This window comes from Balaenoptera musculus, chromosome 11 (assembly GCF_009873245.2).
Source record: "Balaenoptera musculus isolate JJ_BM4_2016_0621 chromosome 11, mBalMus1.pri.v3, whole genome shotgun sequence".
Taxonomy (NCBI): Eukaryota; Metazoa; Chordata; class Mammalia; order Artiodactyla; family Balaenopteridae; genus Balaenoptera; species Balaenoptera musculus.
In genome coordinates, this window is record NC_045795.1 from 52,124,238 (window position 1) to 52,139,653 (window position 15,416).

Here is a 15,416-nt window from a genome sequence, read left to right on the forward strand (position 1 = left end):
GTGATTTATTAAGGAAATGTTCCCAGGGAAGGCCAATAAGAAAGTGGATGAAGCAAGACAGGGGAGGAGAGGAAGCCAAGCAAGGGTGCTATATTGGGGTTCTCCAGAGAAACAGAACTAATGGAATACACATGTACAGCTGACCCTTGAACAACATGGGTTTGAACGGCATGGGTCCACTTATACGCAGATTTTTTTTCAATAAATATATATAGTACTACACAATCAGGGGTTGGGTGAATCCACAGATGCAGAAACACAGGGCTGTCTATGGGTCTTGAGAATCTGCAGATTTTGGTATATGCGAGGGCTCCTGGATACTGAGGGAGGAATGAATATATATACACATATATGATTCCATATATATAGATATGGAATTGGCTAACATGATTATGGAAACTGAGAAGTCCCACCATCTGCTGCCTGCAAGCTGGAGACCCAGAAAAGACAGTTGCAGTCAATCTGAAGACCTGAGATTCAGGAGAATGGGTGATATAACTTCTAGTCAAAATCTGGAGGCCTGGAAACAAAGACCACTGATGGTGTAAGGCCCAGTCCTTGACAGGAGAAGACTGATGTCCTAGCTCCAGCAATCAGACAGAGATTGAATTCTCCCTTCCTCTGTCTCTTTGTTCGCCCTTCCTTTGTTCTATTCAGGTCCTCAGCAGATTGTGTGAGGCCCACTCACATTGGGGAGGGCCATCTGCTTTGCTCAGTCTACCTATTCAAATCCTAATCTCATCTGGACACACTCAGGATAAGGTTCAACCAAATATCTGGGCACCCTGTGTCTCAGTCAAGTTGATGCTTAAAATTAACCATCACAGACGCCCTCAGGGATGCCTCATCCCAGATGCCACAGCCTGGGAATGTGGACTCTTTCACTGGAATAGACTCATGTCTAGCAGAGACCCTTGCACAGTTTAGGCTTTCAATAATAAACAACTGAAGTTCTGGATTGAAGCTACGTTGCAGATTTCTCCCAACCAGAGGCAAGGGAGCCAGCCGCTTGTTATCTTAGCACTTCTTGGTCACTGTTTCACGGCCACGTCGGGCAGGGATCTCCTCCCCACGCACGTCTGGCTCTCTGTGCCTTGGCTGAGCAGCTGCTGCAGAGTAACAGGTGCTGGAGGTGAAACCACCCAGAGAGTCAGGTGGAGGATGGAGCCCTGACATTGTCTGTACCAGTGGGATCAGGGCAGTGGCTGCTTACCAACTTGTTCAGAAGTATTTCAATATTTTGACAATCAGTACAGCCAATCAAGTGTGTGCCAGCTGGATGTCAGCCCTAAAAACAATGCAGGGTATGGCAACCAGAGACTGAGACAGTGAATAGCAATCCAGCCTCTTCAACTGGCTCGATGTCAGTAGGCCACATTCATCTAAGGCATCAGTTCCCTTAACTCTAAAATAAAAGGGTTGGGGTAGATGATTTTACTTCCAATCTTCTACAGATAATTTCTCCCCTAATAACATTAAGAATTGTCGGGCTTCCCTGGTGGCGCAGTGGTTGAGAATCTGCCTGCCAATGCAGGGGACACGGGTTCGTGCCCTGGTCTGGGAAGATCCCACATGCCGCGGAGCAACTAGGCCCGTGAGCCACAACTACTGAGCCTGCGCGTCTGGAGCCTGTGCTCCGCAACAAGAGAGGCCGCGATAGTGAGAGGCCCACGCACCGCGATGAAGAGTGGCTCCCACTTGCCACAACTAGAGAGAGCCCTCGCACAGAAACGAAGACCCAACACAGCCATAAATAAATAAATAAATAAATAAATAAATAAAAATAAAAAAAAAAAAAAAAGAATTGTCTTCACCGTGTCTAGACTCTGCCTAGATTTTGAGATTCAAAGATAAATAATACATGCAGTGGACGCTTGGCTCTTTCCCTTTGTTTCTAGACTCTAACCTCACCTTCCTATTTGCTGCTCTCTGTTTGGGGGATGCCCCACATGTGTGGCCTTAGTGGAAAGTCTCGGCAGCTTCCTAAAAGGAAGGTCCTCCCTGATTAGCCCAACACAGACAGAGGGCTGGGTGCTTTCTCCTAGAGTTTGGAATTTGGAGTGAATGACACCTGGAGGAGGGGATGGTTTGGAGGTCACTCCTTGCAGGCAGCAGGGACTTGCTGACTACACTCTTCTAAAGTGTGGCCTCTGCTGGGGTTCCCGATGCATGGCCTCCTGGAGCCCCTTAGGCTGCACCTTTTCAAGCCTAGTTGTACACACTTGGTTCCCCTGACATCCTTCTCCTACATTCCCTTTCTGTTGCGTTAGTTTCCATTCTGTATCATTGCTCAAGAGTTGATGGCCTGTCTCTTCGCATTTCTAGACAGTAGATGCCTTGAAGCCTAGGACTGTGGACTCTTCCACTGGAGTCGACTCATGTCCAGCAGAGACCTTTGCACAATTTAGGCTTTCACTAAGAAACAAATGAATAAAAAGTAACAAATCATGGTACAGACAAAAAGAAACTGGAAAATTAGCCATGGAATTTTTTAGAAAACTCTATTCTGAGATTAATACACAAGTACCTGAACAAACAACTGTGTTTCTGCAAGGATTTCTTTTTTCAAATACTGATGAAAAGACTCATCTATGTGTCTGTTTCTTTGTCCAGCTCTTTATCCAATAATAGTTTGTTTACCTGTGTGGGTGACCTTGCTTCTAGGCCTAAGGCTGAGCTTCCCAGGACTATTGTTTTAGGCGATGTTTACGTGCAATTTTTTCTTTTGTTCTTTGTGGATAAAACAACTTAGTAACCATAAGATGAGAATCTGAAGCAGCTAAAAATCAACATCTTGAGTGGTCTTCCAGCCATGTCCACTCTCAGCAGGACCCAACAAAAACATCCCAAACAGACTAGCAGATACAAACTATTATATACAGAATGGATAAACAAGGTCCTACTGTATAGCACAGGGAACTATGTTCAACATCCCATGATAAACCATAATGGAAAGGAATATGAAAAAGAATGTGTGTGTATATATATATATGTATATATATATACACATACATGAGTCACTTTGCTGTACAGCAGAAATTAACACAACATTGTAAATCAACTATAGTTAAATAAAATAAATTTTTAAAAAATCCCAAACAGATGAAAACCTGTTTGCTTTGAAGACACACAAAAAAGAAACTGAAAGAAAAAAGAGTGAAACGTGTACCAAGCAAGAGAGAGATTTCTCCTTATACTTTTTTTAAATAATAAAAGATGAACTCATTATTATCCCAAAATCTCTTGAGGCAGAAATTCAGGCACCCTATTATTCTATAAAATCAAAATGACAGCATCCTTGGAGAAACAGTTGCCTGGTAACTCAGAACAGAGGTTTGTCTTTAGATTCCTCTGGAATCAAGTGTATCTATTTTGGTTTTTCTGTTGAGCTCATTTCCTTCCCTACAATCCCAGAACTGAACAATTTAGGGAGAAGAATTCCACTCATAAGAAAGTCTCTTTTCCTACAGAAGATAGTTTTAAGAAGTACAGCTCTCTTCATGCAGTTGAATTGCTCTGTTTTTAGGACTGTTACATGAACATATAAGAAAAGAAAAGGAAAAATGCATTAACATGTAAGAAAAGGAAAAATGCCAACTGAGAGGAGGTTTCAGACAGAGATGTATGTTTTGCGGCTGAAAGCCAGACACCAGTTTTTTTCTTTTTTTCTTTTTTTTGGCTGTGTTGGGTCTTTGTTGGTGCGCGCAGGCTTTCTCTAGTTGCGGTGAGTGGGGGCTACACTTCGTTGTGGTGCGCGGGCTTCTCATTGCGGTAGCTTCTCTTTTTGAGGAGCACGGGCTCCAGGCACACGGGTTTCAGTAGTTGTGGCACGTGGGCTCAGTAGTTGTGGCTCGCGGGCTCTAGAGCACAGGCTCAGTAGTTGTGGCGCATGGGCTTAGTTGCTCCACGGCGTGTGGGATCTTCCCAGACCAGGGCTCAAACCCATGTCCCCTGCATTGGCAGGTGTATTCTTAACCACTGTGCCACCAGGGAAGTCCCCAGACACCAGCTTTCTAAGAGAAGAAATTAATTCAGAATCTCACCTAAGATCAAAGTATAATTTACTCAGTTGAAAGATGCTTTGCAAACTCCTACATCTTCGTTGGAGCAAGAAGAGCTGTCCAGGTAGGCTCTTACTCACCAAGCTCAGAAGCCCTAAGTCTCCCCTCTTCTGAATTAGTGATGTGGTCCCAGATCCTTTTCCTCTCTGCACTTAGATAAAAGAGACTAAGGTAACTGCATCGCTAATGATTCTTTTGCTTATAAGCAAGAGAAACTGAGTGAGAGACCTTACACAAAAGGGAAACTACTGGAAGGATTGGGATAACTCACAAAACGATAACCAAATAGGTTGGGAGTGGGCAGGAATCAAGGTGCTGGAAGTTAAGAGGCAGGAACCACAGAAAGGTGGAGAAGGAGAAACAGGCTAGCAGGAGCCCATGATGAGAAAAACGAACTTCAAATATCTTTGTATTGCTCACTCAAGATTCATAATCCCTGAAGAGAATGTCACATTGGCGGAGTTTAGGTCAAAAGCCTGAGCCTGCTGTCCCAAGGCAGTAAGAGGAAGAATTTACTGGAAGGACCCTCCACAAACCCCTTCAGTTTCCAAGATGGAAGGGCAGGTACCTAGCTTTAGTCACGTCAAGACTGTCCATAATAGGGTGATGGGAAAGTCATTTCCCAAGAAGAAACTCTGGTGCTATTAAGAAGGGAGGATGAATGCTAAGAAGGCAAAAAACGTTCACCACTGTCTTAGGTTGGGTTCCCAGAAGCAGAGACCGAGGCAGAGATTCTTATACAAGTGACACCCTGAAGTCGTGCTTTCAGGAGAAACTTGTAAAAAGGTAAGGGAAGCAGGGGAAGAGGCTAAACAAAGATGAGGTTTCAGCTGAGGTCTAATTTCAGCCTGATCCCAGTTCTGGAGTGTGAATGTCACCACAGAGTTGTCCCCTTTGAGGCAAGGGGACAGTTTTTGTATCCTCGTATTAGTCAGTCATTGGCTGCCTGATGCCCTGAGGGGAAATAGCACTTCCCAGGCATTTCCCAATAAGGTGGCTCCCCCTGGCCAAGCATAAATCTCCAGAGACAGGTATAAGCTTGAGCCATTATCAGCAACACTTAGAATAGCTGGGAAGAGGGGCGCTAGCACAGTAAATGGGATCAGGGTAGGGCACCAGCACTGTCTACTACAACCATAAAAATAAAGGCAAGGTAGTTGGATTTGATTCACTAAATCCAGGGTTTCCCATCTGTAGACTGATGTAATAACCCTGGGACTGCTATTAATTCTGAAGCAGATAAGATGAAAGGGATCAATTATTGTGTAGACTGTCTCATTGGGGAAAATAATGTAATGAACAGAGAGACACCCAACAGACAGAGTAAGAAGAGGTAAAAATTTCTTTAAAAGAAATAGATAATGACAACCGAATCAAAAAATGGGCAGAAGATCTAAACAGACATTTCTCCAAAGACATACAGATGGCCCAAAAGCACATGAAAAGATGCTCAACATTACTAATTATCAGAGAAATGAAAATCAAAACTACAATGAGAAAAAAAAAAAAAAAAAAAAAAACTACAATGAGGGGACTTCCCTGGTGGTCGAGTGGCTGAGACTATGCACTTCCATTGCAGGGGGCATGGATTCGATCCCTGATCGGGGAACTAAGATCCCGCATGCCACATGGCACAGCCAAAAATAAATAAATAAATAATAAAGATCTTAACACTCTTAAAAAAAAAGTTATTTAAAAAAAAACTACAATGAGGTGTCACCTCACACCGGTCAGATTGGCCATCATCAAAATGTCTACAAACAATAAATGCTGGAGAGGGTGTAGAGAAAAGGGAACCCTCCTACATTGTTGGTGGGAATGTAAATTGGTAACAGTCACTATGGAGAACAGTGTGGAGGTCCCTTAAAAAACGGAAAGTAGGGCTTCCCTGGTGGCGCAGTGGTTGGGAATGTGTCTGCCGGTGCAGGGGACACGGGTTCGAGCCCTGGTCTGGGAGGACCCCACATGCCGCGGAGCAGCTGAGCCCGTGCGCCACAATTACTGAGCCTGCGCGTCTGGAGCCTGTGCTCCGCAACAAGAGAGGCCGCGATAGTGAGAGGCCCACGCACCGCGATGAAGAGTGGCCCCCACTTGCCGCAACTGGAGAAAGCCCTCGCACAGAAACGAAGACCCAACACAGCCATAAATAAATAAATTTAAAAAAAAAAAAAAACAAAACGAAAAGTAGAGCTACCGTATGATCCGTCAATCCCACTCCTGGGCATATATCCAGAGAAAACCATAATTCGAAAAGACACATGCACCCCAGTGTTCACTGCAGCACTATTTACAATAGCCAAGTCCTGGAAGCAACCAAAGTGTCCATCGACAGAGGAATGGATAAAGAAGATGTGATACATATACACAGTGGAATATGACTTAGCCATAAAAAAGAATGAAATAATGCCACTTGCAGCATCATCATGGATAGACCTAGAGATGATCATACTAAGTGAAGTAAGTCAGACAGAGAAAGACAAATATATGATGAACTCACATGTGGAATCTGATTTTTTTTTTAATGATATAAATGAACTTATTTACAAAACAGAAACAGATTCATAGATTTCAAAAAAAACTTATGGTTACCAAAGGGGAAACATGGGGTGGGGGAGGGATAAATTAGGAGCTTGGGATTAACCTACACACACTATTATATATAAAATAGATAATTAACAAGTACCTACTGGATAGCACAGGGAACTCAACACTCTGTAATAACCTATATGGGAAAAGAATCTGGAAAAAAATGAATATATGTATATGTATAACTGAATCACTTTGCTGTACACCTGAAACTAACACATTGTAAATGAACATTGTAAATCAACTATACTCCAATAAAATTAAAAAATAAATAAAGTATCAGCCTTCACCAGGTGGATGATGCAGCTTGCCCCAAGATCCAGCACATGAATTATCAGCATGAAACAGAAATGTACCTCAAGCTTCTTATACGCTTTCCTACAAAAACATAACTCTTTGTCAATATAACTAGCAGTTCTTAATTATGAGATAAAACAAGGCGGAACAATATAGAACAATATTAAGAGAAATAAAAATGTCTTCAAATTAAGTACCTTTTCATCTCATCCTCTTAGGCCATTAATTACAACTTTAACTTCATCTTGGCCTCCCTACTCAACTACAAGGAGAATACTTAACTTTCTTTTGGTGGTTCAAGTGTCAAAAATGTCCTTAGCCTGGTATAGAATTTGTTCAGAAAATCACTTCTAACTCTTCTCCTGCTGAGCCATCTAATAACCCTACTTAGGTTTTATTGGAGGAGGTAAAGTGTTAAGTGTTTCACCACTTCTCTGATTAGTTCTAGAGGATAATAACAGCTCCTTTACAAAAGTAAACCATTTTTCAAAAAGGAAAAGATAATGAAACTTACGGATATAGTCAAAGGACTGACACTAAAGGAGAAAGATATACAGGAAGGAGATCACTGAAAAAAAAAAAAGAAAAGAAACTAATAGACTTTCTAATGCACTTGAAGGAATGCATCAAAAAAAACATATATCAAAGAAGTCTTATAGACCTAATGGGGAATTTGAGAATAATTAGTGATAAATGCACAGAAAACTAAGCAAACAAAAAAAGAGACTACTGTTAATTCCAAGAAAGAACAAAAAGTTGTACAAGAAAAGAAACATAACTATGATTAACATTTACAACGTGAATAAACAACATTGCTCATTAAATTATGATTGACAGCATTAATGAGTAAAGATATCTAGTCTCAGTGACATAAATATAAATGTAACTAAAATCTGGGAGACACCTCTCTCTCTGTCTCTCTCTCTATATAACATTATATATATATATTTATATATAATGTATAATTTATATTATATATTATATAATATTATATATTTATATATGATATATTATATATACAAGAATATTATACATAATATTCTTATGAGAATAAGTATTTTGAGCCTCTCTCTTGATTATACCTGGTAATAGAATGGCCAAATACATATATATATTATATATATATACCCACATACATATACCCATTAGATACCAGTAGCCTCCACACAGTTTTGACAACAAAGATGTCTCCAGACATTGTCAGAACATTGTCAGATGTTCCCTGGCGAGCAAAATCACCCCCAGTTGAGAACTACTGTTCCAACCTTTTTATTACATTTTCTCTACTAAATGGTGAGGGTTTTATTTCTCTGACTTAAAACTGACTGATTCAGAAAGCCATAAATTATGTCAAAATTTGATAAATAAAATATTAATGTAATTATTTAGAAACCTGCACCAATAAAAGAATAAACAAATTAAAGTATTAAATGCAGTTGCTCCTAGAGAATAGGACGGAAGGACAAGGAAGGATGATTTTGAACTTTTTAATATGATTTTATTTTTTTGATGTGTATATATATATACCTGAACAGGCCAGGTAGAAAGTTCCAGAGAGAGGCTCAAAATTCTTATTCTCATAAGAGATTAAAGAAGTGTTTATTCTGATCTTTTGTTTCTAATCTCATCTAAGCCATATTCTCTTATATTTTGCCCAGAGGCAAGTATGGCTCTCATCTAGCTTGAATCATATATTTATTTCTTTTCCAAGATGACTCGAGGCTGCCTCGTCCCTAATGGTTCTGGGTGGAGAACTGGCTTACCCGGTTATACTTATGTAGTAGTCAGAGAAGACAGGAAAAAAACACTCTGGTAAAGATTATATGAACATTGGGACTTCCCTGGTGGTCCAGTGGTAAAGAATCCACCTTACAATGCAGGGGATGTGGGTTCGATTCCTGGTCAGGGAACTGAGATCCCACATGCCGTGGGGCAACTAAGCCCACGTGCCACAACTACTGAGCTTGCACGCCTCAACTAGAGAGCCTGTGTGCTGCAAACTACAGAGCCCACGCACTCTGGAACCCGCACGTCACAACTACAGAGTCCACGTGCCCTGGAGCCCGCGTGCCACAACTAGAGAGAAGCCCGCGCGCCACAACGCAAGATCCCACATGCCACAACTAAGACCTGACACAGTCAAAAATAAATAAAATAAACAGATTCTTAAGAAAAGATTGTATGAACATTAAAATAACATTAGAGTCCCTGTATCTGCATGGGTTGTCTCCCTCCAAAAATAAGGCGGAGGAGGGAGTGGGGGCAGTTGAGACCTTGCTTTGCTGATGTGTGTCATTGTTCCTTATTTTATTAGGCTGTCTTTCCTCAATCTCCATCCATCCGTATCTCCCTCATCCTGTAATCTGCAGCACTACCTCTAACTCATCTTTGCTCCCCCAACCATAGCAATTGAAACAAAGTCTTAGGACTGAATTTCTTGATTTGCTTGATTGACTAGTTGTGATTGTGCTCCAATTGTTTTGGAAATGCATTCATCTGACATATGAACAAATAATAGAAGACAGTTTTCAACCCTCCAAAACATAAAGAGATGGAAATGTGTATTTATACATTTTTTTTTGATTTGCATTTCCCAGATTACTAATAAGCATCATTTCATGTGCTTGTTGGCCGTTTGTATATCTTCTTTGGAGGAATGTCTACCCAAGTCCTTTGCCCATTTTAAAATTGGATAGTCTTCTTATTGTTGAACTGTAAGACTTCTTTATATATTCTGGATACTAACCCCTTATCACAAAATATTTTCTCCCGGGACTTCCCTGGTGGTGCAGTGGTTAAGAATCCACCTGCCAATGCAGGAGACATGGGTTCAAGCCCTGGTCCAGGAAGATCCCACATGCTGTGGAGCAACTAAGCCCATGCACCACAACTACCAAGCCTGCGCTCTAGAGCCCATGAACCACAACTTATGAGCCCACATGCCACAACTACTGAAGCCCATGTGCCACAACTACTGAAGCCCATGTGCCTAGAGACCGTGCTCCGCAACAAGAGAAGCCTTTCAATGAGAAGCCCCCACTCACCACAACTAGAGAAAGCCCATGTGCAGCAACAAAGACCCAATGCAGCCAAAAATAAATAAATAAATAAATAAATAAATAAATAATTTCTCCCATTCTCTAGGTTGTCTTTTCATTTTCTTGATAATGTCCTTTGACGCACAGTGTTTTTAATTTTGATGAATCCAATTTATCTATTTTGTTGTTGTTGCTCATGCTTTTGATGTCATATTTAAGAATCCATTACCAGGGACTTCCCTGGCGCAGTGGTTAATTAAGAATCCGCCTGCCAATGCAGGGGACACAGGTTCGATCCCTGGTCCAGGAAGATTCCACATGCTGTGGAACAACTAAGCCCATGAGCCACAACTACTGAGCCTACGTGCCACAACTACTGAAGCCCTCGAGCTCTAGGGTCTGTGTACCACAACTACTGAAGCCTGTGTGCCTAGAGCCCATGCTCCGCAACAAGAGAAGCCACCACAATGAGAAGCCTGCACACTGCAACGAAGAGTAGCCCCCACTCGCCGCAAATAGAGAAAGCCCACGCACAGCAACGAGGACCCAATGCAGCCAAAAAAAAAAAAAAAGAATCCATTGCCAAATCCAAGGTCATGAAAACTTAGCCTATGTTTTCTTTTAAGGGTCTTAAAGTTTAGCTCGTATATTTAGATTGTGGATTCATTTTGAGATAATTTTGCATACAGTGTGAGGTAGGGACCCAGAGTCATTCTTTTGCATGTGGATATCCAGTTGTCCCAGCACCCTTTGTTTTATTTTTTAGTTTTTGTTTTGTTTTGTTTTGGCCATGTCTCATCTTGAAGGATCTTAGTTCCCTGATCAGGGATTGAACCCAGGCCCCAGCAGTGAAAGCACCGAGACCTAACCATTGGACCGCCAGGGAACTCCCCCAGCACCCTTTGTTGAAGAGACTATTCTTTCCTCCATTGAATGGTCTTTAAACCTTTGTCAAAAATCAGTTGGCCATAAATATGTAGGCTTATTTCTGGACTTCTGTTCCATTGGTCTATTGTCTATCCTTATACCAATACCACACTACTTTGGTTACTGTAGCTTTGTAGTTTGTTTTGAAATCAGGAAGTTTGAATCCTTCAACTTTGTTTTTCTTTTTCAAGATGATTCTGGCTCTTCAGGGCAAGTATTTCCTTTTAGCTCTAAAGCCAATTTCTGCATTTAGCTAGGTTTGTGACTGTTTCCGGACCATTATGGGTGCCTCCAGCCATGATGACATTATTTGGAATAATGTCATTTCTCCAAACAAGGCGTTATTCCTCTAAACAGAAAGAGACGTATCTGGGTCTTTGTGGAACCACATTTAGTTCATGAGAAAAAAATTAAGTCAAACAAGATTCTAGTTTTAGTTTTTTTGTATCATACAAGTGAAAACAATACATTTATGGGCTGAAATATTTGTCTAAATAGAAGACACAGAAATCCATTTTCTATAGTTTAGACATAATTCTAGACACTATGGTGAGTCTAACATGGTGGACACAAAGTCAAGGTTTGAATGATATTTTTGCTGTGTGAGGGCTGTAAGGCAGGTCCATTTGAACAAAAACCTTGTGGGTACACTTTTCTTCTTTTGCCCCTCCCTTTCCATTGCCCATCTTGCCTTTTCTTCTTCCTAACTTCCTTCCTGGTCTTATTCTCACACCTCCTTCTCTGAAGATCTTTCTACCCTCCCTCTCTTTTCCTTGCCCGCCTTCTCCTCCTTGCCCTTTAAAACTCCCACCCCCTGATTGAATCCCAACTCAACTTTAGGAAAACAAGTTGGTCAAACTGATCCTCAGAAAGTGGTGTAAACGGCTAACTCACTAACACTCAGCCTTCAGTGTTCATTTGTTAGCCCAAGAAGAAGCCAGCAGGTAGAATAATTGCAGATTGTCTAGGAAAGCCATTTGAGTCCCTCCGGGTCTTTCATAAAATCACTCCAGCGAGCCTATGGTGCATATATTTTGAGACAACCTAGTACTCTGTCTCAGTTTTCTGTTTTTCTTTAGAGTGGAACCTGGACCATCACATGTGGCAGGGAGTGTTGTAGAGGGAGATCTAGGGCTGGTTCCTTCCGGTCCCACCTTAGTCAAGTCCTGAGCCCTTCCTTTTACTCCATCAGTGGATCCCTCTGGACATCCAAGTTTTCTCTTTCTGCTCTGGGCTATTGTGCCATGTGTTGTTCACACAGGGTCATTCTTCTTCAATGACCAGCATGTTTTGTGTTGCCTGCTGCCTATGACTGGCCTTCACTGACTCCCATAAGAAGGACTCTGACCTTGATGTAGATTCATTCCCCTTTCTTGTGGCTTCCCAGTGGTAAGGAGGGCTGCCTGCAGTTGGAGGTTCTATTCTTGGAACTTCCTCTCCCCAAAGCACTGTGGTTCATAGCCAGCTGCCTGGGCTGGTATTAGACCACCTCTCCTTTTCACTTCACAGGGACAGGACCCCTCACACAACTTCTTGGATTCCATTTTATTTGTTTGTTTTGTTTTGTTTTTTTAGTTCATGTATATTTCTAATAGGTATATTGGATCCTGTGTCCCAGTCAGCATAACTCTCCCCAGTTTTGAAACAGTTCAGATAATTATCTGACCTCACCTTCTAAACATAACTTAACTCTAATACGAGAGAAAAGTCTTCAGTTTGTCAGGAGCAGAACTTGACTGGAGAAGAGGAAAACAAAGCCCATAATTATAATAAATATGCAATAGCACAACAGCAGCATTTAGGATCTTTAAAATTATATTCAGGTCCTTTTGTGTCTCACTTATTTCACTTAGTATAATGTCCTCAAAGTTCATCTGCAGCATGTGTCAGAACTTCCTTCCTTTCTAAGGCTGAATAATATTCTATGGTATGTACATACCACGTTTTGTTTATCCATTCATCTGTAGACGGATATTGGGTTGTTTCCACCTTTTGGCTATCGTGAACAACACTGCTATGAACTTTGGTGTGCAAATATTTGTTCAAGTCCTAATTTTTTATTATTTGGGGTATATACCATAGAAATAGATCATATGCTTTATCATACCTCCCTATTCTATTCCATTTAGCTGCCTATTCTTTCATCAGAAGGATACCTTTCTTTTTTATCTTGCATGGTTTTTTGGTTTGTTTGTTTTGTTTTTTAACATCTTTATTGGAGTATAATTGCTTTACAATGGTGTGTTAGTTTCTGCTTTATAACAAAGTGAATCAGTTATATATATACATATGTTCCCATATCTCTTACCTCTTGTGTCTCCCTCCCTCCCACCCTCCCTATCCCACCCCTCTAGGTGGCCACAAAGCACCGAGCTGATCTCCCTGTGCTATGCGGCTGCTTTCCACTAGCTATCTATTTTACGTTTGGTTATCCTGCATGTTTTAATAATTTTTTTTTTTTGTATCCAAAATGTGTTTATTGGGATGGTTTCCCATTCATCTTGATTCAGGGTGATTTTAGTGCTGCTTCTGTCTGAAGGAGCAACCTTCTGTAAGCCTTGCTTTTCCTTTTGTAGGCTGGCAGAGGACAGTAGAGCAGCCAACTCACAAAACTACTGTTTGTGCATGGCTAAAGACGGTGGTGATTTTATAGCATCCCGGGCATTTCACATCCATGAAATAGGAACTGGGCTCTGCACCAAGCACTTCTTCTTGTGTTTCATCTTCTCTTCTGGAGAGGGATGAAGGAAATCCTTTGCAAGAGGCATGTTCTCGTGGGAAGGTCGGCACTGCCGGAAAGGCTGTATGTTTTAATATCTGATAGGACTGGTCTCTGAACTCCACCCTCCCTCCATTTCCTTTACTTTTTCTGAATTACGTTGAGTATTTTCTCTTATTAATTTATTGGGAAGAACTTTAGACACTGATACATTACCATGCTAACAAAAGAGACACCTTTGTTTACAACCATTCTTTTTTTATTTTTTGGCCATACTGCGCAGCTTGTGGGATCTTAGTTCCCTGACCAGGGATTGAACCTGGGCCTATGGCAGTGAAAGTGCCAAGTTCGAACCACTGGACTGCCAGGGAATTCCCTGTTTACAACCATTCTTTATATATTCCTTACTGTATTCTGATGCAGTTCATATGTGCTCCAAACATCCATGGTGATTTATACTGGAAGTGGTGTGCATGCAATTTGTGATTTTGTTGAAATATTATTGCAATAGCTTTAGAAAAGCAGTTGACACACATGAAAGTGTTAATTTGAGTCAACTGATACCAAGGGATAATGCTTGATTTGTGGTAAGAGGTTTCATCGAAATATTTCTCCTAGTTGTCACTTAGCAAAGGTAATTGCTTACTAAGCTAGTCTCTTTGCATAAATTTCAATTTTCCAGCATTTGATTAAACTTGACAATTGGGATTCTCCATGGTAACAGTGGAGCAAGATGCTACACCTTCCAAAAAACATAAAAATAGTGCTCTCTCATTTGATGCCTGGCAGCAATACTCCTTGTTTTTACTCACAGGAAAATTTATTTTTGCTGATTGGCGTAACTTTGGCAGGGAAAGGGAAAGGACAAAATAGTTCTCTCAGCAATCAAAAATTGATAGGGCAGTTTAACCTTTTCCTTTTTTTAAAGACCCAGGTGAGGTCTTCATAACTTTAAATAGCATAAAAAGCATATACTATACAAAAGCATAAAGCATATAAAATATAAAGGCAGAGTGAGTACGATCAGAGAGGAGCCTTCAGTAAGAGTCTTTGAGGACAAAGGTTCTTTGATTAAGGGACACACTAGATGAAGCAGTTGCGGTTCTCAAGCAGTGTGGGTTCAAACTGCATTTATAAGGCTTAACGATAGGTCTTAGTCTAAATTTCATTTTATCTCCCATCCTGGTTGGTCCCTGTGCTGGATAGTATTTTTGTTCATGACTCTTTCTTCCCTCCCCATCCTCGCCATGGCTTACTACAGACAGAGCACGCTTCTCTAACTCACTCACTTTGGGTTTGGTCTAGAGAATGTGGGTGAATGTAACAAACGTCGTGTCTGACCAGAGGCTCTACATGAATTTGTGAAATTTGGCTTGACCTCCTGCACATTTGCTATGAGGAGAGAATGCCCCGCATAGCCATTGCCCCTTCAGCCTGGGTCCTGGAATGAGAAACACGTGGAGCAGACCCAAATCTAAGGTCAGGGGAAGCCTGGCCACCCACATGCTGTGCGCAGACCAGCGAGAGAAAAATAAACGTTTGTAGTTATAAATCACTGACATTTGGGAGCTGATTACTATGTAATATTATTACAGCAAAAACCTGACTAATACGGTCATCAAAAAAAAAAAAAAAAAGAAATGGTTCTGAAGAACCTAGGGGCAGAACAGGAATAAAGATGCAGATGTAGAGAATGGACTTGAGGACACGGGGAGGGGGAAGGGTAAGCTGGGCCAAAGTGAGAGAGCGGCATGGACATATATACACTACCAAATGTAAAATAAATAG

The 15,416-nt window shown here is 41.2% G+C and overlaps 1 pseudogene; it reads right to left on the minus strand.

Moving 5' to 3' along the window:
- Positions 1 to 13,426: 13,426 nt before the first annotated feature.
- On the minus strand, positions 13,427 to 13,677 carry LOC118903897 (annotated as a pseudogene).
- Between the last annotated feature and the right edge of the window lie 1,739 nt (positions 13,678 to 15,416).